At 49.0% G+C, this 16,479-nt stretch overlaps 23 non-coding genes and 4 pseudogenes across 23 annotated transcripts; all 27 read left to right on the forward strand.

Moving 5' to 3' along the window:
• Window positions 1-54: 54 nt before the first annotated feature.
• LOC115082842 lies at window positions 55-173 on the forward strand. The gene has a single exon (XR_003854325.1). It is a non-coding gene; the product is annotated as a 5S ribosomal RNA (ribosomal RNA).
• Window positions 174-348: 175 nt separating this feature from the next.
• LOC115082841 lies at window positions 349-467 on the forward strand. Its single transcript, XR_003854324.1, has one exon. It is a non-coding gene; the product is annotated as a 5S ribosomal RNA (ribosomal RNA).
• Window positions 468-642: 175 nt separating this feature from the next.
• Window positions 643-761, forward strand: LOC115082734. Its single transcript, XR_003854239.1, has one exon. It is a non-coding gene; the product is annotated as a 5S ribosomal RNA (ribosomal RNA).
• Window positions 762-935: 174 nt separating this feature from the next.
• On the forward strand, window positions 936-1,054 carry LOC115082746. Its single transcript, XR_003854248.1, has one exon. It is a non-coding gene; the product is annotated as a 5S ribosomal RNA (ribosomal RNA).
• Window positions 1,055-1,229: 175 nt separating this feature from the next.
• LOC115082757 lies at window positions 1,230-1,348 on the forward strand. The gene has a single exon (XR_003854252.1). It is a non-coding gene; the product is annotated as a 5S ribosomal RNA (ribosomal RNA).
• A 175-nt stretch (window positions 1,349-1,523) lies between these two features.
• Window positions 1,524-1,642, forward strand: LOC115082768. The gene has a single exon (XR_003854262.1). It is a non-coding gene; the product is annotated as a 5S ribosomal RNA (ribosomal RNA).
• Window positions 1,643-1,817: 175 nt separating this feature from the next.
• LOC115082833 lies at window positions 1,818-1,937 on the forward strand. Its single transcript, XR_003854322.1, has one exon. It is a non-coding gene; the product is annotated as a 5S ribosomal RNA (ribosomal RNA).
• Window positions 1,938-2,112: 175 nt separating this feature from the next.
• On the forward strand, window positions 2,113-2,231 carry LOC115082780. Its single transcript, XR_003854270.1, has one exon. It is a non-coding gene; the product is annotated as a 5S ribosomal RNA (ribosomal RNA).
• A 176-nt stretch (window positions 2,232-2,407) lies between these two features.
• LOC115082791 lies at window positions 2,408-2,526 on the forward strand. Its single transcript, XR_003854280.1, has one exon. It is a non-coding gene; the product is annotated as a 5S ribosomal RNA (ribosomal RNA).
• Window positions 2,527-2,701: 175 nt separating this feature from the next.
• On the forward strand, window positions 2,702-2,820 carry LOC115082802. Its single transcript, XR_003854291.1, has one exon. It is a non-coding gene; the product is annotated as a 5S ribosomal RNA (ribosomal RNA).
• Window positions 2,821-2,994: 174 nt separating this feature from the next.
• On the forward strand, window positions 2,995-3,112 carry LOC115082837 (annotated as a pseudogene).
• Window positions 3,113-3,286: 174 nt separating this feature from the next.
• Window positions 3,287-3,405, forward strand: LOC115082834. The gene has a single exon (XR_003854323.1). It is a non-coding gene; the product is annotated as a 5S ribosomal RNA (ribosomal RNA).
• A 174-nt stretch (window positions 3,406-3,579) lies between these two features.
• On the forward strand, window positions 3,580-3,698 carry LOC115082831. The gene has a single exon (XR_003854320.1). It is a non-coding gene; the product is annotated as a 5S ribosomal RNA (ribosomal RNA).
• Window positions 3,699-3,873: 175 nt separating this feature from the next.
• LOC115082825 lies at window positions 3,874-3,992 on the forward strand. Its single transcript, XR_003854314.1, has one exon. It is a non-coding gene; the product is annotated as a 5S ribosomal RNA (ribosomal RNA).
• Window positions 3,993-4,168: 176 nt separating this feature from the next.
• LOC115082824 lies at window positions 4,169-4,287 on the forward strand. Its single transcript, XR_003854313.1, has one exon. It is a non-coding gene; the product is annotated as a 5S ribosomal RNA (ribosomal RNA).
• Window positions 4,288-6,274: 1,987 nt separating this feature from the next.
• Window positions 6,275-6,393, forward strand: LOC115082828. The gene has a single exon (XR_003854317.1). It is a non-coding gene; the product is annotated as a 5S ribosomal RNA (ribosomal RNA).
• A 175-nt stretch (window positions 6,394-6,568) lies between these two features.
• On the forward strand, window positions 6,569-6,687 carry LOC115082813. Its single transcript, XR_003854302.1, has one exon. It is a non-coding gene; the product is annotated as a 5S ribosomal RNA (ribosomal RNA).
• Window positions 6,688-6,862: 175 nt separating this feature from the next.
• Window positions 6,863-6,981, forward strand: LOC115082835 (annotated as a pseudogene).
• Window positions 6,982-7,156: 175 nt separating this feature from the next.
• LOC115082821 lies at window positions 7,157-7,275 on the forward strand. The gene has a single exon (XR_003854310.1). It is a non-coding gene; the product is annotated as a 5S ribosomal RNA (ribosomal RNA).
• Window positions 7,276-13,310: 6,035 nt separating this feature from the next.
• On the forward strand, window positions 13,311-13,429 carry LOC115082830. Its single transcript, XR_003854319.1, has one exon. It is a non-coding gene; the product is annotated as a 5S ribosomal RNA (ribosomal RNA).
• A 175-nt stretch (window positions 13,430-13,604) lies between these two features.
• Window positions 13,605-13,723, forward strand: LOC115082827. The gene has a single exon (XR_003854316.1). It is a non-coding gene; the product is annotated as a 5S ribosomal RNA (ribosomal RNA).
• Window positions 13,724-13,898: 175 nt separating this feature from the next.
• Window positions 13,899-14,017, forward strand: LOC115082822. Its single transcript, XR_003854311.1, has one exon. It is a non-coding gene; the product is annotated as a 5S ribosomal RNA (ribosomal RNA).
• A 176-nt stretch (window positions 14,018-14,193) lies between these two features.
• On the forward strand, window positions 14,194-14,312 carry LOC115082826. The gene has a single exon (XR_003854315.1). It is a non-coding gene; the product is annotated as a 5S ribosomal RNA (ribosomal RNA).
• A 175-nt stretch (window positions 14,313-14,487) lies between these two features.
• On the forward strand, window positions 14,488-14,606 carry LOC115082832. Its single transcript, XR_003854321.1, has one exon. It is a non-coding gene; the product is annotated as a 5S ribosomal RNA (ribosomal RNA).
• A 175-nt stretch (window positions 14,607-14,781) lies between these two features.
• Window positions 14,782-14,900, forward strand: LOC115082829. Its single transcript, XR_003854318.1, has one exon. It is a non-coding gene; the product is annotated as a 5S ribosomal RNA (ribosomal RNA).
• Window positions 14,901-15,076: 176 nt separating this feature from the next.
• Window positions 15,077-15,195, forward strand: LOC115082836 (annotated as a pseudogene).
• A 165-nt stretch (window positions 15,196-15,360) lies between these two features.
• LOC115082839 lies at window positions 15,361-15,469 on the forward strand (annotated as a pseudogene).
• The last annotated feature ends 1,010 nt before the right edge of the window (window positions 15,470-16,479 follow it).

Here is a 16,479-nt window from a genome sequence, read left to right on the forward strand (position 1 = left end):
TGCATGGAAGCACGCTAGATAAAGGCCATGAGGACTTAGAGGAGACATCCTCATGCCTACGGCCACACTGCCCTGAATATGCCCGATCTCGTCTGATCTCGGAAGCCAACCAGGGTTGGGCCTGGTTAGTACTTGGATGGGTGACCACCTGGGAATACCAGGTGCCGTAGGCATTTTTTTTTTCCCTCCCTCAAGTCGACCTTCTACCTTTTCTTCTCCTTTCTTCTCCTGACTGCACCGCAACTATGCTTACGCTTATTGTCCTAACTTTCTTCACCGCCCGCAAGGGGTGCATGCATGGAAGCACGCTAGATAAAGGCCATGAGGACTTAGAGGAGACATTCTCATGCCTACGGCCACACTGCCCTGAATATGCCCGATCTCGTCAGATCTCGGAAGCCAACCAGGGTTGGGCCTGGTTAGTACTTGGATGGGTGACCACCTGGGAATACCAGGTGCCGTAGGCATTTTTTTTTTCCCTCCCTCAAGTCGACCTTCTACCTTTTCTTCTCCTTTCTTCTCCTGACTGCACCGCAACTATGCTTACGCTTATTGTCCTAACTTTCTTCACCGCCCGCAAGGGGTGCATGCATGGAAGCACGCTAGATAAAGGCCATGAGGACTTAGAGGAGACATTCTCATGCCTACGGCCACACTGCCCTGAATATGCCCGATCTCGTCTGATCTCGGAAGCCAACCAGGGTTGGGCCTGGTTAGTACTTGGATGGGTGACCACCTGGGAATACCAGGTGCCGTAGGCATTTTTTTTTCCCTCCCTCAAGTCGACCTTCTACCTTTTCTTCTCCTTTCTTCTCCTGACTGCACCGCAACTATGCTTACTCTTATTGTCCTAACTTTCTTCACCGCCCGCAAGGGGTGCATGCATGGAAGCACGCTAGATAAAGGCCATGAGGACTTAGAGGAGACATCCTCATGCCTACGGCCACACTGCCCTGAATATGCCCGATCTCGTCTGATCTCGGAAGCCAACCAGGGTTGGGCCTGGTTAGTACTTGGATGGGTGACCACCTGGGAATACCAGGTGCCGTAGGCATTTTTTTTTTCCCTCCCTCAAGTCGACCTTCTACCTTTTCTTCTCCTTTCTTCTCCTGACTGCACCGCAACTATGCTTACTCTTATTGTCCTAACTTTCTTCACCGCCCGCAAGGGGTGCATGCATGGAAGCACGCTAGATAAAGGCCATGAGGACTTAGAGGAGACATTCTCATGCCTACGGCCACACTGCCCTGAATATGCCCGATCTCGTCTGATCTCGGAAGCCAACCAGGGTTGGGCCTGGTTAGTACTTGGATGGGTGACCACCTGGGAATACCAGGTGCCGTAGGCATTTTTTTTTTCCCTCCCTCAAGTCGACCTTCTACCTTTTCTTCTCCTTTCTTCTCCTGACTGCACCGCAACTATGCTTACTCTTATTGTCCTAACTTTCTTCACCGCCCGCAAGGGGTGCATGCATGGAAGCACGCTAGATAAAGGCCATGAGGACTTAGAGGAGACATCCTCATGCCTACGGCCACACTGCCCTGAATATGCCCGATCTCGTCTGATCTCGGAAGCCAACCAGGGTTGGGCCTGGTTAGTACTTGGATGGGTGACCACCTGGGAATACCAGGTGCCGTAGGCATTTTTTTTTTCCCTCCCTCAAGTCGACCTTCTACCTTTTCTTCTCCTTTCTTCTCCTGACTGCACCGCAACTATGCTTACGCTTATTGTCCTAACTTTCTTCACCGCCCGCAAGGGGTGCATGCATGGAAGCACGCTAGATAAAGGCCATGAGGACTTAGAGGAGACATCCTCATGCCTACGGCCACACTGCCCTGAATATGCCCGATCTCGTCTGATCTCGGAAGCCAACCAGGGTTGGGCCCTGGTTAGTACTTGGATGGGTGACCACCTGGGAATACCAGGTGCCGTAGGCATTTTTTTTTTCCCTCCCTCAAGTCGACCTTCTACCTTTTCTTCTCCTTTCTTCTCCTGACTGCACCGCAACTATGCTTACTCTTATTGTCCTAACTTTCTTCACCGCCCGCAAGGGGTGCATGCATGGAAGCACGCTAGATAAAGGCCATGAGGACTTAGAGGAGACATCCTCATGCCTACGGCCACACTGCCCTGAATATGCCCGATCTCGTCTGATCTCGGAAGCCAACCAGGGTTGGGCCTGGTTAGTACTTGGATGGGTGACCACCTGGGAATACCAGGTGCCGTAGGCATTTTTTTTTTCCCTCCCTCAAGTCGACCTTCTACCTTTTCTTCTCCCTTTCTTCTCCTGACTGCACCGCAACTATGCTTACGCTTATTGTCCTAACTTTCTTCACCGCCCGCAAGGGGTGCATGCATGGAAGCACGCTAGATAAAGGCCATGAGGACTTAGAGGAGACATTCTCATGCCTACGGCCACACTGCCCTGAATATGCCCGATCTCGTCTGATCTCGGAAGCCAACCAGGGTTGGGCCTGGTTAGTACTTGGATGGGTGACCACCTGGGAATACCAGGTGCCGTAGGCATTTTTTTTTTCCCTCCCTCAAGTCGACCTTCTACCTTTTCTTCTCCTTTCTTCTCCTGACTGCACCGCAACTATGCTTACTCTTATTGTCCTAACTTTCTTCACCGCCCGCAAGGGGTGCATGCATGGAAGCACGCTAGATAAAGGCCATGAGGACTTAGAGGAGACATCCTCATGCCTACGGCCACACTGCCCTGAATATGCCCGATCTCGTCTGATCTCGGAAGCCAACCAGGGTTGGGCCTGGTTAGTACTTGGATGGGTGACCACCTGGGAATACCAGGTGCCGTAGGCATTTTTTTTTCCCTCCCTCAAGTCGACCTTCTACCTTTTCTTCTCCTTTCTTCTCCTGACTGCACCGCAACTATGCTTACGCTTATTGTCCTAACTTTCTTCACCGCCCGCAAGGGGTGCATGCATGGAAGCACGCTAGATAAAGGCCATGAGGACTTAGAGGAGACATTCTCATGCCTACGGCCACACTGCCCTGAATATGCCCGATCTCGTCTCATCTCGGAAGCCAACCAGGGTTGGGCCTGGTTAGTACTTGGATGGGTGACCACCTGGAATACCAGGTGCCGTAGGCATTTTTTTTTCCCTCCCTCAAGTCGACCTTCTACCTTTTCTTCTCCTTTCTTCTCCTGACTGCACCGCAACTATGCTTACGCTTATTGTCCTAACTTTCTTCACCGCCCGCAAGGGGTGCATGCATGGAAGCACGCTAGATAAAGGCCATGAGGACTTAGAGGAGACATTCTCATGCCTACGGCCACACTGCCCTGAATATGCCCGATCTCGTCAGATCTCGGAAACCAACCAGGGTTGGGCCTGGTTAGTACTTGGATGGGTGACCACCTGGGAATACCAGGTGCCGTAGGCATTTTTTTTTCCCTCCCTCAAGTCGACCTTCTACCTTTTCTTCTCCTTTCTTCTCCTGACTGCACCGCAACTATGCTTACGCTTATTGTCCTAACTTTCTTCACCGCCCGCAAGGGATGCATGCATGGAAGCACGCTAGATAAAGGCCATGAGGACTTAGAGGAGACATCATCATGCCTACGGCCACACTGCCCTGAATATGCCCGATCTCGTCTGATCTCGGAAGCCAACCAGGGTTGGGCCTGGTTAGTACTTGGATGGGTGACCACCTGGGAATACCATGTGCCGTAGGCATTTTTTTTTTCCCTCCCTCAAGTCGACCTTCTACCTTTTCTTCTCCTTTCTTCTCCTGACTGCACCGCAACTATGCTTACTCTTATTGTCCTAACTTTCTTCACCGCCCGCAAGGGGTGCATGCATGGAAGCACGCTAGATAAAGGCCATGAGGACTTAGAGGAGACATCCTCATGCCTACGGCCACACTGTCCTGAATATGCCCGATCTCGTCTGATCTCGGAAGCCAACCAGGGTTGGGCCTGGTTAGTACTTGGATGGGTGACCACCTGGGAATACCAGGTGCCGTAGGCATTTTTTTTTTTCCCTCCCTCAAGTCGACCTTCTACCTTTTCTTCTCCTTTCTTCTCCTGACTGCACCGCAACTATGCTTACTCTTATTGTCCTAACTTTCTTCACCGCCCGCAAGGGGTGCATGCATGGAAGCACGCTAGATAAAGGCCATGAGGACTTAGAGGAGACATCCTCATGCCTACGGCCACACTGCCCTGAATATGCCCGATTTCATCTGATCTCGGAAGCCAACCAGGGTTGGGCCTGGTTAGTACTTGGATGGGTGACCACCTGGGAATACCAGGTGCCGTAGGCATTTTTTTTTTCCCTCCCTCAAGTCGACCTTCTACCTTTTCTTCTCCTTTCTTCTCCTGACTGCACCGCAACTATGCTTACTCTTATTGTCCTAACTTTCTTCACCGCCCGCAAGGGGTGCATGCATGGAAGCACGCTAGATAAAGGCCATGAGGACTTAGAGGACTTAGCAAATATCCTTAAGAAGATAAAACCGTCCTCTCACCCCTTAGACCATATACCATCAAACCTGCTGAGTTCAATCCAGGACACCATTGCCAAGCCAGTGGCTGATATCATTAACTGCTCCCTCGCCCAAGGCCAAGTTCCTAAACAACTCAAGTTAGCGCTTCTCAAACCTCTACTCAAAAAACCCAACCTTCCCACTACAGATCTGGCTAACTACAGACCTATAGCGAACCTCCCTATGCTAGCTAAAATTATGGAGAAAATCGTCAACAGACAACTTTCTGAATTCCTTGAAGACAACAACATCCTCACTAACAACCAATATGGATTCCGAAAGAAAAAGAGCACCGAATCCTTATTAGCCACACTAACAGACAACATTATCTTCAATCTCGAAAAAGGCCAACCTTGTCTTCTCGTGCTTCTGGATCTTTCCTCAGCTTTCGACACCGTGAACCACCCTAGCCTACTACAACAACTATCAGTCATCGGCATCACTGGAACAGCTCTCAACTGGTTTAAGTCCTTCCTAGAGAACAGAACATACAAAGTGAAGATAAACAACAAGGAATCTCACCCCATCCAAGTCAAGATGGGGGTACCACAAGATCATCACTCTCACCCACCCTTTTCAACATTTACCTGCTCCCTCTCTGTCATCTACTTACTAACCTCAAGCTCACCCATTTCTTATACGCAGATGACATTCAAATTCTCATCCCTATCACGGAGACCATACACAAAACCATATCCTATTGGAAAAAATGCCTCTCATCCATCAACGATCTACTAACCAGCCTCAACCTGGTGCTAAACACCAAAAAAACGGAAATTCTCATTATAGCACCAGATCAATCTACCCCGCCAACATCCATCAACTCTCCAGACACCTCAGGATATTCCACCGCACCTCAAGTCAGAGATCTGGGTGTACTACTTGACGACAAACTCAGCCTCAATAAATTCATAAATAACACCACAAAAGAATGCTTCTTTAAACTACAAGTGCTAAAGAAACTAAAGCCCCTTTTACTCTATAGGGATTTCCGCACAGTACTCCAAGCCATCATTCTAACTAAATTAGACTACTGTAATTCACTCCTGCAGGGCCTTCCAGCATACACTACCAAGCCACTCCAGATGGTTCTGAATGCCACTGCAAGGATCCTTACCAATGCCAAAAAAAGGGACCATATCACCCCAATCCTACAGCACCTCCACTGGCTCCCCATCAAATATAGGATCCAGTTCAAGACCTGCATGATGGTTCACAAGGCACTACATAACATCTCCCCCCTCAACCTAACTTTCCAGCTTCAACTACACTCTTCTAACAAACCAACCAGAAGGGCATACCAGAACAGAATGATCACCCAACCTGCAAAATCTACCCTGAGGAAACGCGCTCTATCCACAGCGGGCCCGTCACTCTGGAACTCACTACCACCGGACCTACGCCTAGAACCGTGCCATACAACGTTCAAGGTGAAACTCAAGACTTGGCTCTTCCTTCAAGCTTTCCCAGAGAGCTAAAGCAGGAAGAACAAACATCCAGCCTTGTCTTACCACAATAATGTAACGCTCACATTGAGTCAGTTTTTTGTTCCAAGTTGTTACCTAAGTTGATCTTAGTTGTTTCTTAATATAATATATTACACTGTATTATAGTTCTTCTGTTCTTTATATTATATTTGATATGTTCCATGTAAACCGCCTACCCGGCGATAGCTATATCTGTTAAATGTGAACCGGAGTGATATGTATTGTATACAGGAACTTCCGGTATATAAAAACCAATAAATAAATAAATAAATCCTCATGCCTACGGCCACACTGCCCTGAATATGCCCGATCTCGTCTGATCTTGGAAGCCAACCAGGGTTGGGCCTGGTTAGTACTTGGATGGGTGACCACCTGGGAATACCAGGTGCCGTAGGCATTTTTTTTTTCCCTCCCTCAAGTCGACCTTCTACCTTTTCTTCTCCTTTCTTCTCCTGACTGCACCGCAACTATGCTTACTCTTATTGTCCTAACTTTCTTCACCGCCCGCAAGGGGTGCATGCATGGAAGCACGCTAGATAAAGGCCATGAGGACTTAGAGGAGACATCCTCATGCCTACGGCCACACTGCCCTGAATATGCCCGATCTCGTCTGATCTCGGAAGCCAACCAGGGTTGGGCCTGGTTAGTACTTGGATGGGTGACCACCTGGGAATACCAGGTGCCGTAGGCATTTTTTTTTTCCCTCCCTCAAGTCGACCTTCTACCTTTTCTTCTCCTTTCTTCTCCTGACTGCACCGCAACTATGCTTACTCTTATTGTCCTAACTTTCTTCACCGCCCGCAAGGGGTGCATGCATGGAAGCACGCTAGATAAAGGCCATGAGGACTTAGAGGAGACATCCTCATGCCTACGGCCACACTGCCCTGAATATGCCCGATCTCGTCTGATCTCAGAAGCCAACCAAGGTTGGGCCTGGTTAGTACTTGGATGGGTGACCACCTGGGAATACCAGGTGCCATAGGCATTTTTTTTTTCCCTCCCTCAAGTCGACCTTCTACCTTTTCTTCTCCTTTCTTCTCCTGACTGCACCGCAACTATGCTTACGCTTATTGTCCTAACTTTCTTCACCGCCCGCAAGGGGTGCATGCATGGAAGCACGCTAGATAAAGGCCATGAGGACTTAGAGGAGACATCCTCATGCCTACGGCCACACTGCCCTGAATATGCCCGATCTCGTCTGATCTCGGAAGCCAACCAGGGTTGGGCCTGGTTAGTACTTGGATGGGTGACCACCTGGGAATACCAGGTGCCGTAGGCATTTTTTTTTTCCCTCCCTCAAGTCGACCTTCTACCTTTTCTTCTCCTTTCTTCTCCTGACTGCACCGCAACTATGCTTACTCTTATTGTCCTAACTTTCTTCACCGCCCGCAAGGGGTGCATGCATGGAAGCACGCTAGATAAAGGCCATGAGGAGAGAGGATGTGACGTCATCCCAGCAGATGGCGGACTAAATCTGAGTCTCTCCCTCGACATCAGCCAAAGCCACTGACATCGGGCGTTCTGACCGGCGATTTATTGCCCAACCACTCCTAATAACATCGGGCTTGCCGGCAGATGTCTCACCGGCGAAAAACGGTGGATTTAAAAAAATACTCGTACAGCAAATTGCCGCAAGAAGGTGAGGCCCCAGGCGAAATCATGGCGGGGGCGGGGAATGAGGCGGCGGATATCGGAGCGATGGCCACGGGCGACCCTAACGACGAAAACGTGATCCCCACGAAATCGGAGATGAAGGGTTGGGTCGAAGAAATAAAATCTGAAATCGCGGCGAAAACCGCGGCCATCATGTCCTCCATAGAGGAGCTCAAGGAGGATATTGCTGAAAATGGCCGCCGGATATTTGAGGTTGAAACCAGAGCAGAAGCAAATAGTGCGGACCTCAAGGAGCAGCAAGATAAAATTCATAATATACAGGACGAAATGGAACGCCTGCAAGACAAGATGGAAGACTTAGAAAATAGGTCCAGGCGGCAGAATCTCCGCTTCAGAGGCGTCCCGGAGGGCCCGGAATATGCAGACTGCATAACCACAGTGGCACAGATCAGCGCCATGCTTTTGGCCTCAGGCGCGGGAACCACTTCTTCAGAGCCAGAGGAGGTAAAAATAGCAAGAGCCCACAGGGTTTTTGGCCCCCGGGTTAATAATTTGCCTAAAGACATTATAGCGTGCTACCATGAATATGCTGTCAAGGACAGAATTGCTAACATAGCGCGGCAGCAAACCAGCTGGAAGTGGCAGGGACATGAGGTCATGATATTTATGGACCTCTCACCCATAACAATAAAAAAACGGAGGGATTTTAAACCGGTCACTGACCTCCTCAGAAAAGAAAATATTCGATACCGATGGCTATTTCCATTTGGGCTTAATTTTACCTTGAAGGGCGTAGCACATCGGGCGAAAACGCCGGCAGAGGCCTCCACCTTTCTGCGGGATGCAGGTTACCCAGAGATTTCGGGTTTACCTGTCCCCCCAAAACCACCAGTTCGGCAGGAGGGGCCACCGAGATGGCAACGGGTGACCAGAGGCGATAGAAGGCTGCGGCGCCACCCTGATTCGATTACACAGCGCTGAGCTTCGGATTGATGAGCGAGATGGAGTCACTACGGGGGATTCTTGCCATCTCAGGACTCACATGCGTTGAAATGTCCAGGCTGGGTCATCGCTCGTGGGTCTGAGGCCTGGGATCCTGTTTGTGAGGCTTATCTCACAGATATCTATTAAGCTTGTTTAACTACGGTTTAATTAGGGTTTCTGCTTGTTCTAAAGTTGTGGCACAAGGGTTTGTGATAGACAGCTAATATGTTAGAGATGTCCTGTTGTCAAATATTGTTCTCTTAAGCATATCTGATGGTATTGAGGGAGGACTACTGCTGGGATGATCGACTCCTCCCTTAACCAGACAGCGTGGCCCTGGGACAGGGAACAAGCTGTGGGGGAGGTGGGAGAGCGGGGGGGGGGGGGGAGGAAGCTAGAGGATGGCAGCTATTACCGAGTTTATCATATAATGGACTCATGGAACACAGGGGAGCGCAGACAAGCCAGATTAATACAGTGGCTGGGACCGCGGGGGCGGCCCATTGGGAAATTAGCTTTTTATGAATCATTCACATGACAACTTTTAACATTATGTCCCTCAATGTAAAGGGACTGAATTCACCCTTAAAGCGGCAATCCCTCTTTGATGACTTGAACTTCCATCATACCATGATAGCCTTCGTGCAAGAAACTCACTTAAAGAGAAGATACGAGTACTTACTTAAACACCCAAGCTTCCCTAGACAATATTGGGCTGCAAGGCCGTTGGCTCATAAATATCTAGGAGTGGGAATACTTATGCACAAGGATCTGATATATGAAGAATTGTTATGCCGGTCAGACCCGGAGGGCAGGTACTTATTACTGGTTATCACTGTGGGAGGGGAGAAGTTCACCCTGATTAGTTCATATGCACCCAATGCGGGGCAGAGCGCCTATATGGATGGTCTGTCTCAGATTATAGATCTGTGGGGCGAAGGTCATATAATCCTAGGAGGGGATTTTAATCTGACGATGGACCCTCGCTTAGATAATTCCCACACTACCTTTTCCACTAGAAGAACGGACCGACAGGCATTTCGGCGATTTTTACGACACCACGGTCTCGTGGATGTCTGGCGGGTTTGGCACCCCAAATCCAGGAATTATACCTTTTTTTCTAGGGTGCATAAATCCTACTCTCGTATTGACTACTTACTGGTAGATAAGGGCTGCTGTAATCAGGTTCTAGCTCCGTCCCTGGGCCCCATCACGTGGTCTGATCATGGACCCGTGTTTGTGGATTTCCACTTCTCTGGGTATGATAAGGGACGCAAATTTTGGAGACTCAATGATAGTCTACTTGAAGATGAGGAATTTTGTACTCGGTTGTACGGGGACATTCAGGAGTATTTACAGTTAAATGACATCCCGGATACGTCTCCCACTACCCTGTGGGATTGTCTGAAGGCGGTGGTGAGAGGGAAACTTATTGCCAGGGGCGCCTATGTAAAGAGATGCAAACAGCAAGATAAGCTTGATACTTTAATGCGATTGCAGCAGCTGGGGCAGGTGCACTCCGCTACAGGAGAGGCCGATATATTAATACAAATAGACACGTTACGCAAGCATTTGGCGGATCTGGAAGCGGCCCAAATCGCACACAAGTTAATTTATAGTCAGCAGCAATATTATGAAGGAGGCAACAAGGCGGGCAGACAGTTGGCCCGAAAATTAAAGATCCGTCAGGCCCAGAATAACATTGTTAAATTAAAGGCCGACAGTGGAATGATATTAACCTCCAATACTGATATTCGGCAGCGCTTTCTCCGTTATTATACGGAACTCTATGCTCCCCAGACCAGCATAAACCAAGCTGAGCTGGAAGCCTACTTTCAAAATTCTACTTTACAGCAGGTCACCCCTGAGGCTCAAATATTTCTAACTAGGGATATCACTGCTGCAGAAGTGACTTGGGCCATTAACTCCATGAAAATAGGCAAATCCCCAGGGCTCGATGGATATACCGCCTCTTTTTATAAGAAATTTATGGGGTTACTGGTGCCTCCGCTGGTTTCATTATATAATTCTCTGCAGGGGACGGCTTCGATCTCCCCGGACGATAATATGGCAGGGGTGACACTGCTGGCGAAACCTGGCAGGGATCCTACGGTATGTGGCTCTTATCGCCCCATATCTTTAATTAACTTAGACATGAAAATTCTAGCCAAAATTTTAGCCCACAGGCTTAATGTTTCCTTGCCCGGATTGATTCACCCCGATCAATCAGGCTTTATCCCGGGCCGCATGGCGTCGGATAACGTCCGCAAAACAGTTGATATCATGGGATGGGCCCGCTCGCAACACATTCCACTGCTTTTGTTAGCCATAGATGCCGAAAAGGCTTTCGACTATGTGCATTGGCCCTTTTTGTTCCATACCTTGCGCTTATTTAATCTGGGAGACAAGTTTCTTACATGGATTCAAAAATTATATGAAGCACCCTCCGCTTGTCTAAAAATTAATGGGGGGTATTCCTCTTCGTTTGCAGTTGGGAGGGGTACCAGGCAGGGGTGTCCATTATCCCCACTGCTGTTTGCACTCTTCCTGGAACCCTTCACTCATCGCATTCGGAACAATCCCTTGATTTCTGGAGTGAGCGTTGGAGATTTTTCCTCTAAAATGTCTCTTTTCGCAGATGACATTCTGTTTACTATTACTGACCCCCTTACATCATTGCGGGCACTTTCTGGAGAATTAGCAACCTTTAGTAGTGTATCGGGGTTTTCGATCAACTGGGAAAAGTCGGAATTGTTAAATGTCAATGTCTCCCCAGATTTGCTTGGCCAAATTGCAAGGGAGTTTCCCTTCAAGTGGGCTAATCGCAAGTTAAAATACTTGGGGGTCTATCTGGGCACAGAGAATGATCTCTTTCAATTAAATTATACACCGCTTATGGGGAAAATATATAAAGACCTAGAAGAGTGGGATAGATATCACATTTCCTGGCTGGGGAGATTAGCAGTACTAAAGATGAACATCATGCCCCGGATTCTGTATTTACTGCAGACATTACCCATTGTTATCCCTGTAAAGTTATTGGATAAATGGCAAAAGAGACTAAACAAATATTTATGGACAGGGAAAAGACCCAGGATTGCTCTGAAGACGTTGTTCTTGCCTGGATATAGAGGAGGGGTGGGGGTGCCCAGTCTGGCCCGTTACCATGGGGCGGCCCATTTGAAAGCGGCCATAGAGTGGCATGACATCAAACAGAGCAAACCCTGGGTGCGCATGGAGCAGGCCATGATGGGTACTTTTCCTATCACAGCATTGTTATGGCAGACCAAGGTTTCCAGGTGCCTTAGATCGCCCCTACCCGAGACTGTACAAACTACCCTAACAGTATGGGACCGGTGGAAGAAAACCCTAGTGGGCTCCCAAAGTTTCTTCCACAGCACACACTTATTTTATCACAGGGAGTTTCGACCTGCTGGCAATCCGACAGCGTTCAAGCCCTGGCTCGATAAGGGTATTTCACAATGGTCCCATATTTGGTCCCCTGGGGGTCTGCTAACATTCCATACCCTTTGCCGCCAATTCCAGTTGGGGCCTGCAGATCTCTTTCGCTATCTCCAAGTTAGACACTTTTTCCTTAGAAAGCGGATTGAAGCTGACCTTGTAAAGGGTATTTCATCTTTTGAGAGTATGTGTCGACATGCACATAGGGTTAACAAACATATTTCTAATATATATGGCTTATTAAGCGATGACTTTGATATGTCTGCGTCACATATACAAGCGTGGCAATCAGATTTACAATGTGATTGGATGAAGGAGGACTGGTTGCGGATTTTTCAACGATTAAGGAAGGGACTTATATCCACCCAGGACATTGAAAATGGGTACAAATTATACTACAGATGGTATATCACACCAAGTCTTATTCAACATTATGCGCCAAACACACAGGGGCTATGCTGGAAACTTTGCCAGGACAGAGGTACTTTTTTCCATCTTTGGTGGCAATGCCCCAAATTACAACAGCTTTGGAAATTGATATCGGCGTGGATATCTACGATTTTGAAGGGCAGCATACAACTTACACCAGCACAAGCGCTACTGAATGATGAACTCCAAGACAGATCAAAATTTCATAACTATTTTATTAAATATGTGGTCACCGCGACCAGATGTGCTATAGCGCGGTGTTGGAAGGATTCCAGCGTGCCCACGTTAACTACGGTTCAAGCATTGGTCCTTCACACGCACACTCTGGGGAAGGTTACAGCATTTCGCAATAAATCGACTCAGAACTTTCATAAGATCTGGGGCCGATATGAACACTGGCTCCGAATGTCTACTGCTCAGTAGTGAACTATAATGGACGTTTACAAGACCGGTGCGGCCTAGTGATTCTGTTACCGCCCCGGGAGGGCGGAATCCAATGGGACTTCCTATCACTGCAGGGCTATTGTTCTGCCACAGAGTTTTTCATTTATCAAGCTTATGTGTTCTTTGATGTCTGATAGCAGGTGTATTGCTTACCATATATTCATGTGGTCTATGCTAGCTAACTCTAGGGGTGGGGGGATATCAAGGGGATGGGTTCGCGTAAAATGGCTCTCAGCTATACAGCACAATAGCATTGACTGTTCAATTCTGGTTGTATTGCATTTAGTATATGGTGCACAGTTGTTTTATTTCATGCCAATAAAAGCTATAAATCAAAAAAAAAAGATAAAGGCCATGAGGACTTAGAGGAGACATCCTCATGCCTACGGCCACACTGCCTTGAATATGCCCGATCTCGTCTGATCTCGGAAGCCAACCAGGGTTGGGCCTGTTTAGTACTTGGATGGGTGACCACCTGGGAATACCAGGTGCCGTAGGCATTTTTTTTTTCCCTCCCTCAAGTCGACCTTCTACCTTTTCTTCTCCTTTCTTCTCCTGACTGCACCGCAACTATGCTTACTCTTATTGTCCTAACTTTCTTCACCAGCCGCAAGGGGTGCATGCATGGAAGCACGCTAGATAAAGGCCATGAGGACTTAGAGGAGACATCCTCATGCCTACGGCCACACTGCCCTGAATATGCCTGATCTCGTCTGATCTCGGAAGCCAACCAGGGTTGGGCCTGGTTAGTACTTGGATGGGTGACCACCTGGGAATACCAGGTGCCGTAGGCATTTTTTTTTTCCCTCCCTCAAGTCGACCTTCTACCTTTTCTTCTCCTTTCTTCTCCTGACTGCACCGCAACTATGCTTACTCTTATTGTCCTAACTTTCTTCACCGCCCGCAAGTGGTGCATGCATGGAAGCACGCTAGATAAAGGCCATGAGGACTTAGAGGAGACATCCTCATGCCTACGGCCACACTGCCCTGAATATGCCCGATCTCGTCTGATCTCGGAAGCCAACCAGGGTTGGGCCTGGTTAGTACTTGGATGGGTGACCACCTGGGAATACCAGGTGCCGTAGGCATTTTTTTTTTCCCTCCCTCAAGTCGACCTTCTACCTTTTCTTCTCCTTTCTTCTCCTGACTGCACCGCAACTATGCTTACTCTTATTGTCCTAACTTTCTTCACCGCCCGCAAGGGGTGCATGCATGGAAGCACGCTAGATAAAGGCCATGAGGACTTAGAGGAGACATCCTCACTGCCTACGGCCACACTGCCCTGAATATGCCCGATCTCGTCTGATCTCGGAAGCCAACCAGGGTTGGACCTGGTTAGTACTTGGATGGGTGACCACCTGGGAATACCAGGTGCCGTAGGCATTTTTTTTTTCCCTCCCTCAAGTCGACCTTCTACCTTTTCTTCTCCTTTCTTCTCCTGACTGCACCGCAACTATGCTTACTCTTATTGTCCTAACTTTCTTCACCGCCCGCAAGGGGTGCATGCATGGAAGCACGCTAGATAAAGGCCATGAGGACTTAGAGGAGACATCCTCATGCCTACGGCCACACTGCCCTGAATATGCCCGATCTCGTCTGATCTCGGAAGCCAACCAGGGTTGGGCCTGGTTAGTACTTGGATGGGTGACCACCTGGGAATACCAGATGCCGTAGGCATTTTTTTTTTCCCTCCCTCAAGTCGACCTTCTACCTTTTCTTCTCCTTTCTTCTCCTGACTGCACCGCAACTATGCTTACTCTTATTGTCCTAACTTTCTTCACCGCCCGCAAGGGGTGCATGCATGGAAGCACGCTAGATAAAGGCCATGAGGACTTAGAGGAGACATCCTCATGCCTACGGCCACACTGCCCTGCATATGCCTGATCTCGTCTGATCTCGGAAGCCAACCAGGGTTGGGCCTGGTTAGTACTTGGATGGGTGACCACCTGGGAATACCAGGTGCCGTAGGCATTTTTTTTTTCCCTCCCTCAAGTCGACCTTCTACCTTTTCTTCTCCTTTCTTCTCCTGACTGCACCGCAACTATGCTTACTCTTATTGTCCTAACTTTCTTCACCAGCCCGCAAGGGGTGCATGCATGGAAGCACGCTAGATAAAGGCCATGAGGACTTAGAGGAGACATCCTCACGCCTATGGCCACACTGCCCTGAATATGCCCAATCTCGTCTGATCTCGGAAGCCAACCAGGGTTGGGCCTGGTTAGTACTTGGATGGGTGACCTCCTGGGAATACCATGTGCTGTAGGCATTTTTTTTTTCGCTCCCTCAAGTCGACCTTCTAGTTTTTCTTCTCCTGACTGCACCGCAACTATGCTTACTCTTATTGTCCTAAGTTTCTTCGCCGCCCGCAAGGGGTGCCTACATGGAAGCACGCTAGATAAAGGCCATGAGGACGTAGAGGAGACATCTTCATGCCTACGGCCACACTGCCCTGAATATGCCCGATCTCGGAAGCCAACCAGGGTTGGGCCTGGTTAGTACTTGGATGGGTGACCTCCTGGGAATACCATGTGCTGTAGGCATTTTTTTTTTCGCTCCCTCAAGTCGACCTTCTACTTTTTCTTCTCCTGACTCCACCGCGGCTATGCTTACTCTTATTCTCCTAACTTTCTTCACCGCCTTCAAGGGGTGCCTGCATGGAAGCACGCTAGATAAAGGCCATGAGGACTAGCAGGAGAGACCCTCTTTCCTATGGCTACACTGCCCTGATTCTGCTCTGAGGACAGCTGTGTGGTGAGGTGTGTCTCTAGGCGGCAGATTGGAGAGATTTTTTACAGGAGACGCTGTCTGTGTGTCTCTGTGCTTATTTTTCTCTTATTTACTATCGAAGGAGAAAAAAACTTTTAAGGATTTTTTATTCCTCATTCACTTCTGGCTTCTGGTGCATTGTGACTGAGCAGAAATCCAAGGAGTTACTGTGGAGTCCAAAAGGAGAAACCCTGCTGTTTCATTGAAAATACAAGATAAACCTCACTTACAGGTCAATCCAGTAACGAGCGGTAGGAAGAGCTGCGTTAGTGCCTGGCGCACCCGCAGTTGCCACACGCACAGTGCAGCTCACCTACCGCTCGATCCTGTATGTGAATAGCTTGCAAATGCAAGCTGCGTCTAAGAAGCATCCGTGAAGCGTTAGGCCGCGCAACCCATTTTACTGTATAGAGCGCCTATACAGTAACCTGGGTGCGCGGGTCTAACGCTTCCCGGCCATATTGGTACCTGTCATTTCAAATGTCATTTGAAATGACAGGTACCAGGAAGTGGCCAGTTCTCCGACGCTCAGGATTGTCAGCCCTCTCTCCTCTCCTCCCGAAGCAGGGCACGAAAAGCAGCCTTGCTCCGGGAGGAGGGGAGGGGGGACTGGCAGTGTAAAGCGACTAAGAGACTTACTTTTTGCAGCCCCCCTCCGGACATCGGCGAGGACGACCGCGGCTCCCCTCTCCTGCCTCCAGCTGCTCGCGATGATGGACGCCTGCACGGGCGAAAGTGGCCCCTGTTCGTGCAATTGGGCCGCTCAAGGCGTGACGTCATGACG

Source organism: Rhinatrema bivittatum, chromosome 1, assembly GCF_901001135.1.
Source record: "Rhinatrema bivittatum chromosome 1, aRhiBiv1.1, whole genome shotgun sequence".
In the NCBI taxonomy this organism is placed as follows: domain Eukaryota; kingdom Metazoa; phylum Chordata; class Amphibia; order Gymnophiona; family Rhinatrematidae; genus Rhinatrema; species Rhinatrema bivittatum.